We start from the raw sequence: 11582 nt of genomic DNA on the forward strand, positions 1-11582 counted from the left end.
CTTTTTTTTTTTTTTTTTTTTTTTTTTACTGATTTACCAGTAAATCAGACAGACTTACTGATTTTGGCGGTGCCTTTTTTTTTTTGCTCACGTGTTATTTTATTTATTTATTTATTTATTGGAGTATAGTTGATTTTCAATGTTGTGTTGGGCCATACTCATTCTTAAACATGACCCATCTCTCCAGGGTTTGGGAGCATGTAAAAAACAATGGATATGGAGTAGAAAGCTTGGATCTGTTTTTTTGTTTGTTTTTTTAAAATTTTATTTATTTATGGCTGAGTTGGGTCTTCGTTGCTGCATGCAGGCTTTCTCTGGCTGCGGCGAGCGGGACCTACTCTTCGTTGTGGTGAGTGGGCTTCTCATTGCGGTGGCTTCTCTTGTTGTGGAGCACGGGCTCTAGGCACATGGGCTCAGTAGTTGCGGCTCGCAGGCTCAGTAGTTGCGGCTCGCGGGCTCTAGAGCGCAGGCTTAGTAGTTGTGGCGCACGAGCTTAGTTGCTCCGAGGCATGTGAGACCTTCCCAGACCAGGGATCGAACCCGTGTACCCTGCATTGGCAGGCGGATTCTCAACCACTGTACCACCAGGGAAGTCCCTAATTTTTAAAATTTTTAAAATTCTTCTCCCATGCCAACGTGGCATGCGGGATCTTAGTTCCCCGACCAGGGATTGAACCTGAGCCCCCTGCAGTGGAAGCGTTGGAGTCTTAACCACTGGATCACCAGGGAAATCCCCCTGTTTTAAATTTTTATTATTAATTTTGCTATCTCTTTATTTTTCTGATTTTCAAACAGTACATAAAAATACATAAAATGGAAATTTAGCCCCCCTCAAAATCTGTCCCCCCACACCCCATAATCACTATTAGCGGTCTGCTGTATTTTTTGCACTTTTTAAAAGCTACTCTGCACTGAGTGCTTGATGGATGCCAGGCCCTTGACTGAGCTCATTACGTATGTCTCTTTTGCTCTTTGCAGCAACCCTATGAGGTTATTATCATTCCATTTTACAGATGAAGACACAGGTGAAGACCTAAGATAAGTCTTAGGTTAAGTCATGTGTCCAGGGTCGCGCCGTGAGGAGGCAGTGGAGCATCCTCACTGTGTGTGTTCCAGCACGTTTCTTTCCGATTCCAGAGCCCTTTCTCCTAACCATCCCAGGGTGAAGCCTCCCTAAGAAGACCACCAACTAGGAACTAAACATACTCCCCTGGAGAAGTGTATTCATAAAAGTCTCCTCCTTCGGCGTTGTTCTCCATTCATTAGCTGTTTCCTGAACGGTGCTGTGCAGGGGTTTCAGAGGTGCTCTCGGTGCCTGCCCTCTGCGACTTCACAGGTGAAGATTATAGATCGATCAGTGAAGTATTGGAATTATGTGCAATTTACAGTGATAATAGAGAGGAGAGAGCAGTTCTCGGTTGGATGGGAAGGGAGGTGTCAGGATAAGTGATACTTAAGCTGTGTCCCGACAGATGAGTTATTGTTTAACAGGTACATGGTGGTAAGAATACTTCGGCATAGACAAAAGCATGATAAGTTGGAACAGTGGTTTATTTGGGGAACTGAAATAATATAGCATGGCTGTAGGCTAGGACGTGGGAAGGGGCTGGTGGGGAGGCAGGCAGGGTGCCGAGTGTGCAGGGCCTTTGGGTGTTGTTCTAAGACTTTGGGGTTTTGTCTGTAGGCAGGGGAGCCATTGCAGTGATTCTGAAAAGGTAGTGACGTGACTGGTTTATGTCTGAGGTAAAGTCCTACAGCAAAGTGAGGCAGGGAGGCCAGGAGAAGAACAGTTGCAGTTAGTTCATCGGAATGAGTGTGGAGATGTCCAGTAACTGAGCGCAGTGATAACCGCTGACATTCACTGAGCTCTTCCTGTGTGGTCAGATTCTGTGCGAAGTGCTCTGACTGGGTTCTCTCATTTAACTTCCACAGCTACGCTTAAGCCAAGTGTTGTTGTCCAACCCCCTTTCACAGGGGAGGAAGCTGTGAAGATGGCTTGTATAAGGTCACACAGTGGCTGAGTGGTGGAGCCAGAATTCAAATCCACGACTGTCAGAATCTAAAGCCCTAAGGCTGCAAATCTGAATCTAAGCTGCAAATGTCAACACCTGTGACTAGTATGAGGCAGACTGTCCTGAGCTTTGTACAGCAGGACCTTTGTATGAAGTACAAGTCTAGTTGATTCTATATCTAAGACGCATCCCAGATCTGTCCTCTTACCTCTGTCTCTCCCCTCAGATGCAGTCACCCTCATTTCTTGCCTGAAGTCCTATAGTAGACTCTTGTCCCTAAAACCTATTCCTACAACTGCCACACAGATCTCTTTAAAAAGTAAGTCAAACCACGCCGCCTTCCTCATTTAATCACTCCCTTGCTCCTCATCAGTCTTTTTTTTTTTAAATATTTATTTATTTATGTATTTTGGATGTGCTGGGTTTTAGTTGCAGCATGAGGGATCTTTGTTGTGGCATGCAGACGTCTTGGTTGCAGCATGCAAACTCTTAGCTGCGGTATGCACGCGGGATCTAGTTCCCTGACCTGGGATGGAACCAGGGCCCGCTGCATTGGGAGCGTGGTGTCTTTTTTTTTTTTTTTTTTTTTGGGAGCGTGGTGTCTTAACCACTGGACCACAAGAGAAGTCCCTCTCATTATTCTGAAATAAAATCTGATTCCTTACCCTACTTATAAGGGCCTACGTGATCTGTCAACTGCCTGCCTTGCCAGCTTCATTCTGCATCATTCTCTCCCTCTCTCACTGAATTCCAGCCCTACTGACCGTCTTTCTGTCGCTGGAACATGCCAGATTTGTTCCTTGGGGAATTTGCTTTTGTTGTTTCTTTCTAGAATGTTCTTTTCCTGGATATTCTCATGTCTGGCTCCTTCCTACCATTTAGGTCTTATTTTATTTTATTTCTTAAAGCAAATTTATTTTCACTACTGGCTTGTTTATTTTTTATTTTAATTAATTAATTTTGACCACACCGCACGGCTTGTGGGATCTTAGTTCTCTGACCAGGGATTGAACCTGGGCCCCTGGCAGTGAGAGTGCAGAGTTCTAACCGCTGGATCACCAGGGAATTCCCCTAGGTCTCAGTTTAAATGTTACCTCCTCAGAAAGTCCTTTCCTGAGCCCCCAGTGTAAAGTGGTTCATGAAGCTCTCTATCACATCCCCCTTTTTGATTTTCTTCATTGAACTTATCACAATATAATATTCAGTGTTTGTTTATTTTCTGTCTCCTTCCACTAGGATAAAAGTTCCCTGAGGTGTAATAGCTAAAACTTACAGACTGCTTACTCTTGTTAGGCACTGTTATAAGTGCTGTAATATATTCACTTTTAAAATCCTTATAGCAGTTCTAGGAGGTGGATAACTTTATTATCCCCATTGTGCAGATAAGGAAACTGAGTCTTAGGTAGGGTAAGTAACTTGCCCAAAGTCACACAGCCACTAAGTGACAGAGCTGGAATTTGAACCCAGGCAGTCTAGCTTTAGCATCCACACTCCTAATCAAGTGAAAGCAGGGACGTTGTCTTTCCCACTTCTGTATCCCAACACCTTGGACATAGTATGGCATTTAGCAGGCTCTCACTAAAAATTGTGGAATGAAAGATTGTAGTCACAATAGAAATATAATTAATTATAAACAAAAACCTAGGAATTATCCTTGATTCTGCTCTCTCCCACTCACAGATCCATCTACAAGTTCTGACTGAACTACTTCTCACCACAAAACATATCCCGATATGTTCACTTTTCTGCATTCCCACTGCTACCATCCCGGTCCAGTTCACGACTGGCTTTCTCCCAAACTACTCCAACGACCTCCTAACTGCCTACCTAAATCACTGGCCTAGGGTGACTCTTCTACCAAGTGATGGATGTCTGCTGAAGCAAAGAGCCAGGTGTGTGATTAGGGCAGAAATGTTTATATATGCTGAGTGAAATTTTGCTAGCTGACTTATACCCTAGCAATTACTGATTTGATTGGGGAATATTTAAGACCCTCTGTGTGTGGTTCTGCAACTGTGTGTTGAGGTGCTCTGAGGCATGGCAGGGACCTCTCAGGGGTGCTGAGGGATATTTTAAAATCTTAGAGGAAACCTAGTGTGTTGGTTTGCCGGGCTCCCCTAACAAATTACCACAGACGGGATGGCTTAAACAACACAGTCCTGGAGGCTAGAAGTCCAAGATCAAGGTGTCAGCAAGTTTCATTTCTTCCAAAGCCTCTCTGTTTGGCTTGCAGATGGCCGTCTTCTTGCTGTATCTCACGTGGTCTTTCTTTTGTGTGGGCATATCTGTGTTCTAATCTCCTCTTATAAGGGCACCAGTCATATTGGATTAGGACCCACCCATATGACCTCATTTTACCTTAATTACCTCCTTAATAGCCCTGTCTCCAAATACAGTCATAGTCGGAGGTCCTGGGGGTTAGGACTTCACCATGAATGAGCTTGAAGAGGGGGCACCATTCAGCCTATAATACAGTGCTGCCTGATGCTACACAGACTGCTAGCTTGAGGCAGTTTCAGCGTTGGCTCACACTGCATTCCTTCTGATAATGTCGTATCTTTGCCAAGCCGAGGTTTTGGAGGTTGTTGTGATAAAAAGCAAGTACTGTGTGTAAATCAATGTGGAAGAGGAAAAGAGTGGGGTGTCCAGTCTGATTCCGAGGTTTGAGACAGTGTGCGGCGCCCAAAAGGCACTAAGTTGTTAGGACATAAATGCTTACTGAGTTTGGGGCTTCCCTGGTGGCGCAGTGGTTAAGAATCTGCCTGCCAATGCAGGGGACACGGATTCGAGCCTTGGTCCAGAATGATCCCACATGCCGCGGAGCAACTAAGCCCGTGCGCCACAACTACTGAGCCTGAGCTCTAGAGCCCGCAAGCCACAACTACTGAGCCCACGTGCCACAACTACGGAAGCCTGTGCGCCTAGAGCCCATGCTCCACAACAAGAGAAGCCACAACAATGAGAAGCACGCGCAGCGCAACGAAGAGTAGCCCCCACTCACCGCAACTAAAGGAAGCTCGTGCGCAGCAACGAAGACCCAACACAGCCAAAAATAAATAAATGTATTTAAAAAAATACTTACTGAGTTTGTTTGGGCTTATCTACTTAATGACAGAACTATTAGGTATCTCTTTAGGCCTAGGGGCATCATGAAACAATTATTGAATCACTAAAGGCACATGAGTGGAGGAAATTTGGGAACCTTTATTCCAAATAAGTCAGTGGATCCCGGAGATCAAAAACACCAGCGTTAAGTTTTTAATTATACACACTTCTCCAGGTGCTACCCCAAGTTTTAAATTATACAGACTTCTCCAAGTGCTACCCCAAACCTACTGAAAAAACATTTGGGAGTTGAGCCCAGGATCCACTGGTTTAGCCTAACTCCTTTATTAAGGCCCAGAAGGGGAAATCTCTTGCCAGAGGTCATACAGCAAGTTAGTGGTTGAGCTGGGATTAGAATCCAAATTCTAATGGAATCTATCAGATTCTCCTCCCCTTCATCAGCATTTCTGATGTCCATACCTACAAATGTTGTCACACCATCTGCTACTTAAGCAGACATGGCCCTGACCTCAAAGGCAGATGGCAATTATATGGACAAACTTCATCCTGAATACATCAGTGGGGGTATTAAAATTTATATCATACAAGACCTGCATGAGGGAAACTACAAAACTCTGATGAAAGATACCAAAGAAAGAGTAAATGGTTATTCCCTGTTTATGGATAGGAAGACTCACGATATCACGTCATGATATCAGTTCTTCCCAACGTGATCTATAGATTCAATTCAATCCCACTCAAAATCCCACTAGGTTATTTTATGGATATTGACAAACTCAGTCTAAAGTTTGTAGGGAGAGGCAAAAGATCCAGAATTAGCCAACTCAAAGAACAACGTTGGGGGATGGACACTACCCAACTTTAAGACTTCCTATAAAGTTACAGTAAATCGAGACAGCATAGTATTGGTTAAAGAATAGATCAATGAAACAGAATGGAGAGCCCAGAAATAGACCCATATAAAAATAGTCAAATGATACTTGGCCCAAGGAGCAAAGGCAATACAATGGAGCAAAGATAGTCTTTTCAACAAATGATACTGGAACATCTGGACATCACAGGCAAAAAAAAAATGAATATAGACAGACCATACACAGTTTGGAACGATTAGCTCAAAATGGATCATAGACCTAAATGTAAAATAGAAAACTATAAAACTCCTGGAAAGGACTTCCCTGGTGGTCCAGTGGTTAAGAATCCGCCTTCCAATGCAAGGGACGTGGGTTCTATTCCTGGTCAGGGAACTAAGATCCCGCGTGCCACGGGGCAGCTAAGCCTGCGCACCACAGCTAGAGAGAAGCCCATGTGCCACAACTAGAGAGGAGCCCACGCGCCGCAATGAAGAACCCGTGCGCTGCAACGAAAGATCCCACATGCAACAACTAAGACCCCAGGCAGCCAAAAGTAAATTAAAAAAAAAAAAAAATCCTAGAAGATAGCATAGGAGAAAACCTAGATGATCTTGGGTTTGGCAGTGACTTCCAAGATATAACACCAAAATCATGATCCCTGAAAGAAATAACTGGTAAGCTGGGCTTCCTTAAAATTAAAAACTTCTGCGCTGTCAGGAGAATGAAAAGATAAGCCACAGGCTGGGAGAAAATATTTGCAGCAGACATATTTGATAAAGGACTGTTATCCAAATTATACAAAGGACTCTTAAAATGCAATAATAAGGAAATAACCTGATTATAAAATAAGCCAAAGATCTTTTTTTATAAAGCATTAGCACTCTGTTTCTTTCTCTTTTTTTTTTTTTAAATTTTTATTTATTTATTTATTATTTTTGGCTGTGTTGGGTCTTAGTTTCTGTGCGAGGGCTTTCTCTAGTTGTGGCGAGCGGGGGCCACTCTTCATCGCGGTGCACGGGCCTCTCACTGTTGTGGCCTCTCTTGTTGCAGAGCACAGGCTCCAGACGCACAGGCTCAGTAGTTGTGGCTCACGGGTCTAGTTGCTCCGCGGCACGTGGGATCTTCCCAGAGCAGGGCTCGAACCCGTGTCCCCTGCATTCGCAGGCAGATTCTCAACCACTGCGCCACCAGGGAAGCCCAAGCCAAAAATCTTAACAGACATCGCTCCAAAGAACATATACAGGTAGCAAATAAGCTTATGAAAAGATGTTCCACAGCTTGTGTCACCAGGAAAATGCAAATTAAAACAATGAGATACCACTGCACACCTATTGGAATGGCCAGAATCTGGAACACTGACAACACCAAATGCTGACAAGGCTGTAGAGCAACAGGAACTTTGCTGATGGGAATGCAAAATGGTACAGCTACTTTGGAAGACAGATTGGCGCTTCCTCATAAAACTAAGCATAGGGGCTTCCCTGGTGGCACAGTGGTTGAGAGTCCGCCTGCCGATGCAGGGAACACGGGTTCATGCCCCGGTCCAGGAAGATCCCACATGCCATGGAGCAGCTGGGCCCGTGAGCCATGGCCGCTGAGCCTGCGTGTCCGGAGCCTGCGCTCTGCAATGGGAGAGGCCACAACGGTGAGAAGCCCGCGTACCGCAAAAAAAACAACAACAGCAAAACTAAGCATAGTCTCACCATATGATCCAGCAATTTCACTCCTTGGTATTTATACACAGGAGTTGAGGGCTTCCCTGGTGGCACAGTGGTTGCGCGTCCGCCTGCCGATGCAGGGGAACCGGGTTCGCGCCCCGGTCTGGGAGGATCCCACATGCCGCAGAGCGGCTGGGCCCGTGAGCCATGGCCGCTGAGCCTGCGCGTCCGGAGCCTGTGCTCCGCAACGGGAGAGGCCGTAGCAGAGGGAGGCCCGCATACCACAAAAAAAAAAAAAAAAAAAAAAAGGAGTTGAAAACTTATGTTCACACGAAAACCTGCATACGATGTTTATAGCAGCTTTATTCATAATTGCCTAAACTTAGAAGCAACCAAGATTCCTTCAGTAGGTGATTGAATAAACAAACTGTGGTCCATCCAGACAATGGAGTAGTATTCAGTGCTAAAAATAAATGAGCTATCAAGCCATGAAAAGACACGGAGGAATCTTAAATGCATTTTTCCTAGTGAAAGAAACCAATCTGAAAAGTCTGCATACTGTGTGATTCCACCTATATGACATTCTGGAAAAGGCAAAACTATGGAGACAATAAAAAGGTCAGTGGTTGCCAGTGTTGGGGGGAGCAAGGGATGAGTAGACAGAGCACAGAGGATTTTTAGGGCAGTGAAAATACTCTGTATGTTACTGTAATGGTTTTTTTTTTTTTTTTTTTAAATTTTGGCCACGCCGCACGGCTTGCGAGATCTCAGTTCCCCAACCAGGGATTGAACCCGGGCTTCTTTCACTCAGCCTAACGCTTTTGAGATTCAGCCATGTCATATTTATCATAGTTTGTTCCTTTTGATTGCTGAGTAGTGATGCCCTGAATGGATGGATCTCAGATTGGTTATATACTCACCATTTGTTGGGCTGTTTCCATGGTTTGGCTATTGTGAATAAAGCTATCAACATTCACATGAAGGTCTAAAACTAAAAAATAAATTAAAAAAAAAATAGGGCTTCCCTGGTGGCGCAGTAGTTGAGAATCTGCCTGCTAATGCAGAGGACACGGGTTTGAGCCCTGGTCTGGGAGGATCCCACATGCCGCGGAGCAACTGGGCCCGTGAGCCACAACTGCTGAGCCTGCGCGTCTGGAGCCTGTGCCTCGCAACAAGAGAGCCCGCGATAGTGAGAGGCTCGCGCACCGCGGTGAAGAGTGGCCCCCGCTTGCCACAACTAGAGAAAGCCCTCGCACAGAAACGAAGACCCAACACAGCAAAAATAAATAAATTAATTAATAAACTCCTACCCCCAACATCTTCTTAAAAAAAAAAATAAATAAAAAATTAAAAAGATAAAAGGGAATCCCCTGGCAGTCCAGTAGTTAGGACTTGGCGCTTTCACTGCCGAGGGCCTGGGTTCGATCCCTGTTCAGAGAACTAAGATCCCACAACCGTGCAGCGCAGCCAAGAAATGAAAAAACAAACAAACCAAAAAACCCCAACATTCACATGAAGGTCTTTGTGTGCACATAGGTTTTTCTGTCTCTTGGGTAAATATCTAGAAGTGGGAGCCCTGAGTGGTGTGGTAAGTGTCTTTTAGAAAGAAAGAAACTGCCAAAGTGTTTATAGCATTTTACATTCCCACCAGCTTTGTGTGAGCTTGCCTGTTTGCTCCATGGCCTTGACAATACTTGATCTTCTCAGTCCTTTTATTTTTATTTAAAATTAAAAAAAAAAAATTTGGGGGGACTTCCCTGGTGGCGCTGTGGTTAAGAATCCACCTGCCAATGCAGAAGACACGGGTTCAAGCCCTGGTCCGGGAAGATCCCACATGCTGCGGAGCAACTAAGCCCGTGCGCCACAACTACTGAGCCTGCGCTCTAGAGCCCGCGAACTACAACTACTGAGCTCGCGTGCTGCATCTACTGAAGCCTGTGCGCCTAAAGCCCGTGCTCCACAACAAGAGAAGCCACCACAATGAGAAGCCCGTGCACCGCAATGAAGAGTAGCTGCTGCTCGCCACAACTAGAGAAAGCCTGCGTGCAGCAACAAAGACCCAACACAGGCATAAATAAATAAATAAATTTGTAAAAGAAAAAAAAAAAATTTTTTTGGCTGCGCCCGTGCAGTTTGTGAGATCTCAGTTCCCTGTCCAGGGCCTGAACCCCTGCACTCAGCAGTGAAAGTACAGAGTCCTAACCACTGGACTGCCAGGGAGCTCCCTTGTCAGTCCTTTTAATGTTGGCTATTCTGCTGGGTGTGCAGTGGAATCTCATAGTGGTTTTAATTTGCATCTCCAGAATTACTAACAATGTTGAGTATCTTTTAATGTGCTTATTGGGCATTTGTATACCTTCATTTGTGAAGTGTCCAAGTCTTTTGCCCATTTTTATAACTTGGGTCGTTGTCTTTTTTTTTTATTACTGAGTTGTAGGAATTTTTAAAAGTGTAATCTGAATATAAGTCCTTTGTCATATATATGTGTTGTGAATATTTTTTCCCAATCTAAGATTTACCTTTTCTTTTTTTTTTTGAAGGGTATAAAATTTTAATATTGATGAAGTCCAGCTTATCAAGTTTTTCTTTTATGGTTAGTGTTTTCTGTGTTTTAAGACATTTTTGCCTATCCTAAGTTTGCAAAGTTGAACCAACTTTGTATGACTGGTATAAACTCCATATGGATATGATTATCATTTTTATATATTGCTGGATTCAATTTGCTAATACTTTGTTTTACAACTCAGTAGAAATATTTTTTAATTTGCTAATTTTTTGTCTATGTTCATGAATGATATTATCTGCAATTTTCTTTTTATATAATGTCAGTTTTTGGTATCAGTTATGCTGGCCTCATAAAACAAGTTGGGAAGTGTTCCCTTCTCTTCTACTTTTGAAGGAGTTTATGTAAGATTGGTGTTTTATCTTCCTTAAATATTTGGTGTGGCTCTATACGCTGCGCGGAGACCCTCTGCACCGCTGCGAACACGGAGCTGCGAACCCGGCGCTGCGAGTGGCGCGGAGCGTGCGGGCCGCGGTCTGCAGCCTGCGCGCCATCTCTGCGCCCAACGCGCCCTGCCCGCCGCGGCCCTGGGGACTGCGGGTGGGCGCCGGCCGGTCGCTGCGCACGGGCCCCGCTCTGCTGTCGGGTCGTAAATTCACAGACAAAGATGAATGGGTAACAACAGAAAACGGTGTTGGAACAGTGGGAATCAGCAATTTTGCACAGGAAGCTTTGGGAGATGTTGTTTACCGTAGTCTTCCTGAAGTGGGGACAAAATTGAACAAACGAGGAATTTGGTGTCTTGGAAAGTGTGAAAGCTGCTAGTGAACTCTATTCTCCTCTATCAGGAGAAGTAACTGAAATTAATGAAGCTCTAGCAGAAAATCCAGGACTTGTCAACAAATCTTGTTATGAAGATGGTTGGCTGATCAAGATGAAACTCAGTAACCCTTCAGAACTAGGTGAACTAATGAGTGAAGAAGCATATGAGAAATACATAAAATCTATTGAGGAGTGAAAATGGAACCCCTAAATAAACTAGTTTGAAACAACTTAATCTAGCATAGTTGCCTTAAATTAGTAGTGGATAGATTTTTAAAAAGCAACTTTTAGCAAAAGAAACGACTTGCAACAATGTTGCCTGAAGAAAATACCCCTTAACTTCCTAATGATCGTTCCCCTAGCATCGGCAGGCGGACGCGCAACCATTGCGCCACCAGGGAAGCCCCGCTGGTGGATAGATTTTTAAAAAGCAACTTTTAGCAAAAGAAACTACTTGCAACAATGGTGCCTGAAGAAAATACCCCTTAACTTCCTAATGATTTCAGATAAACACTATGCATCTTTTTCACAACACCCTGTGATTTTTAGGCTAGTCTCCAGAATTCTCAGAATTCCTGAAATTATCTGTGGTAAAAGTAGTTATAAAAATTATGTAATTCAAGGATAACATTGTTATCTTAACCTTATATAATATTGTAACTTGCTTACA

The 11582-nt window shown here is 44.1% G+C and overlaps 1 long non-coding RNA gene and 1 pseudogene across 1 annotated transcript; both read left to right on the top strand.

The window, feature by feature from the left end:
- Nucleotides 1–1005: 1005 nt before the first annotated feature.
- LOC102983184 (uncharacterized) lies at nucleotides 1006–5648 on the top strand. The gene is made up of 4 exons (XR_003680159.2): nucleotides 1006–1336; nucleotides 2239–2331; nucleotides 3693–3904; nucleotides 4787–5648. It is a non-coding gene; the product is annotated as an uncharacterized lncRNA (long non-coding RNA).
- Nucleotides 5649–9901: 4253 nt separating this feature from the next.
- LOC112065879 (glycine cleavage system H protein, mitochondrial-like) lies at nucleotides 9902–11236 on the top strand (annotated as a pseudogene).
- The last annotated feature ends 346 nt before the right edge of the window (nucleotides 11237–11582 follow it).

This window comes from Physeter macrocephalus, chromosome 6 (genome assembly GCF_002837175.3).
Source record: "Physeter macrocephalus isolate SW-GA chromosome 6, ASM283717v5, whole genome shotgun sequence".
Classification (NCBI taxonomy): Eukaryota; Metazoa; Chordata; class Mammalia; order Artiodactyla; family Physeteridae; genus Physeter; species Physeter macrocephalus.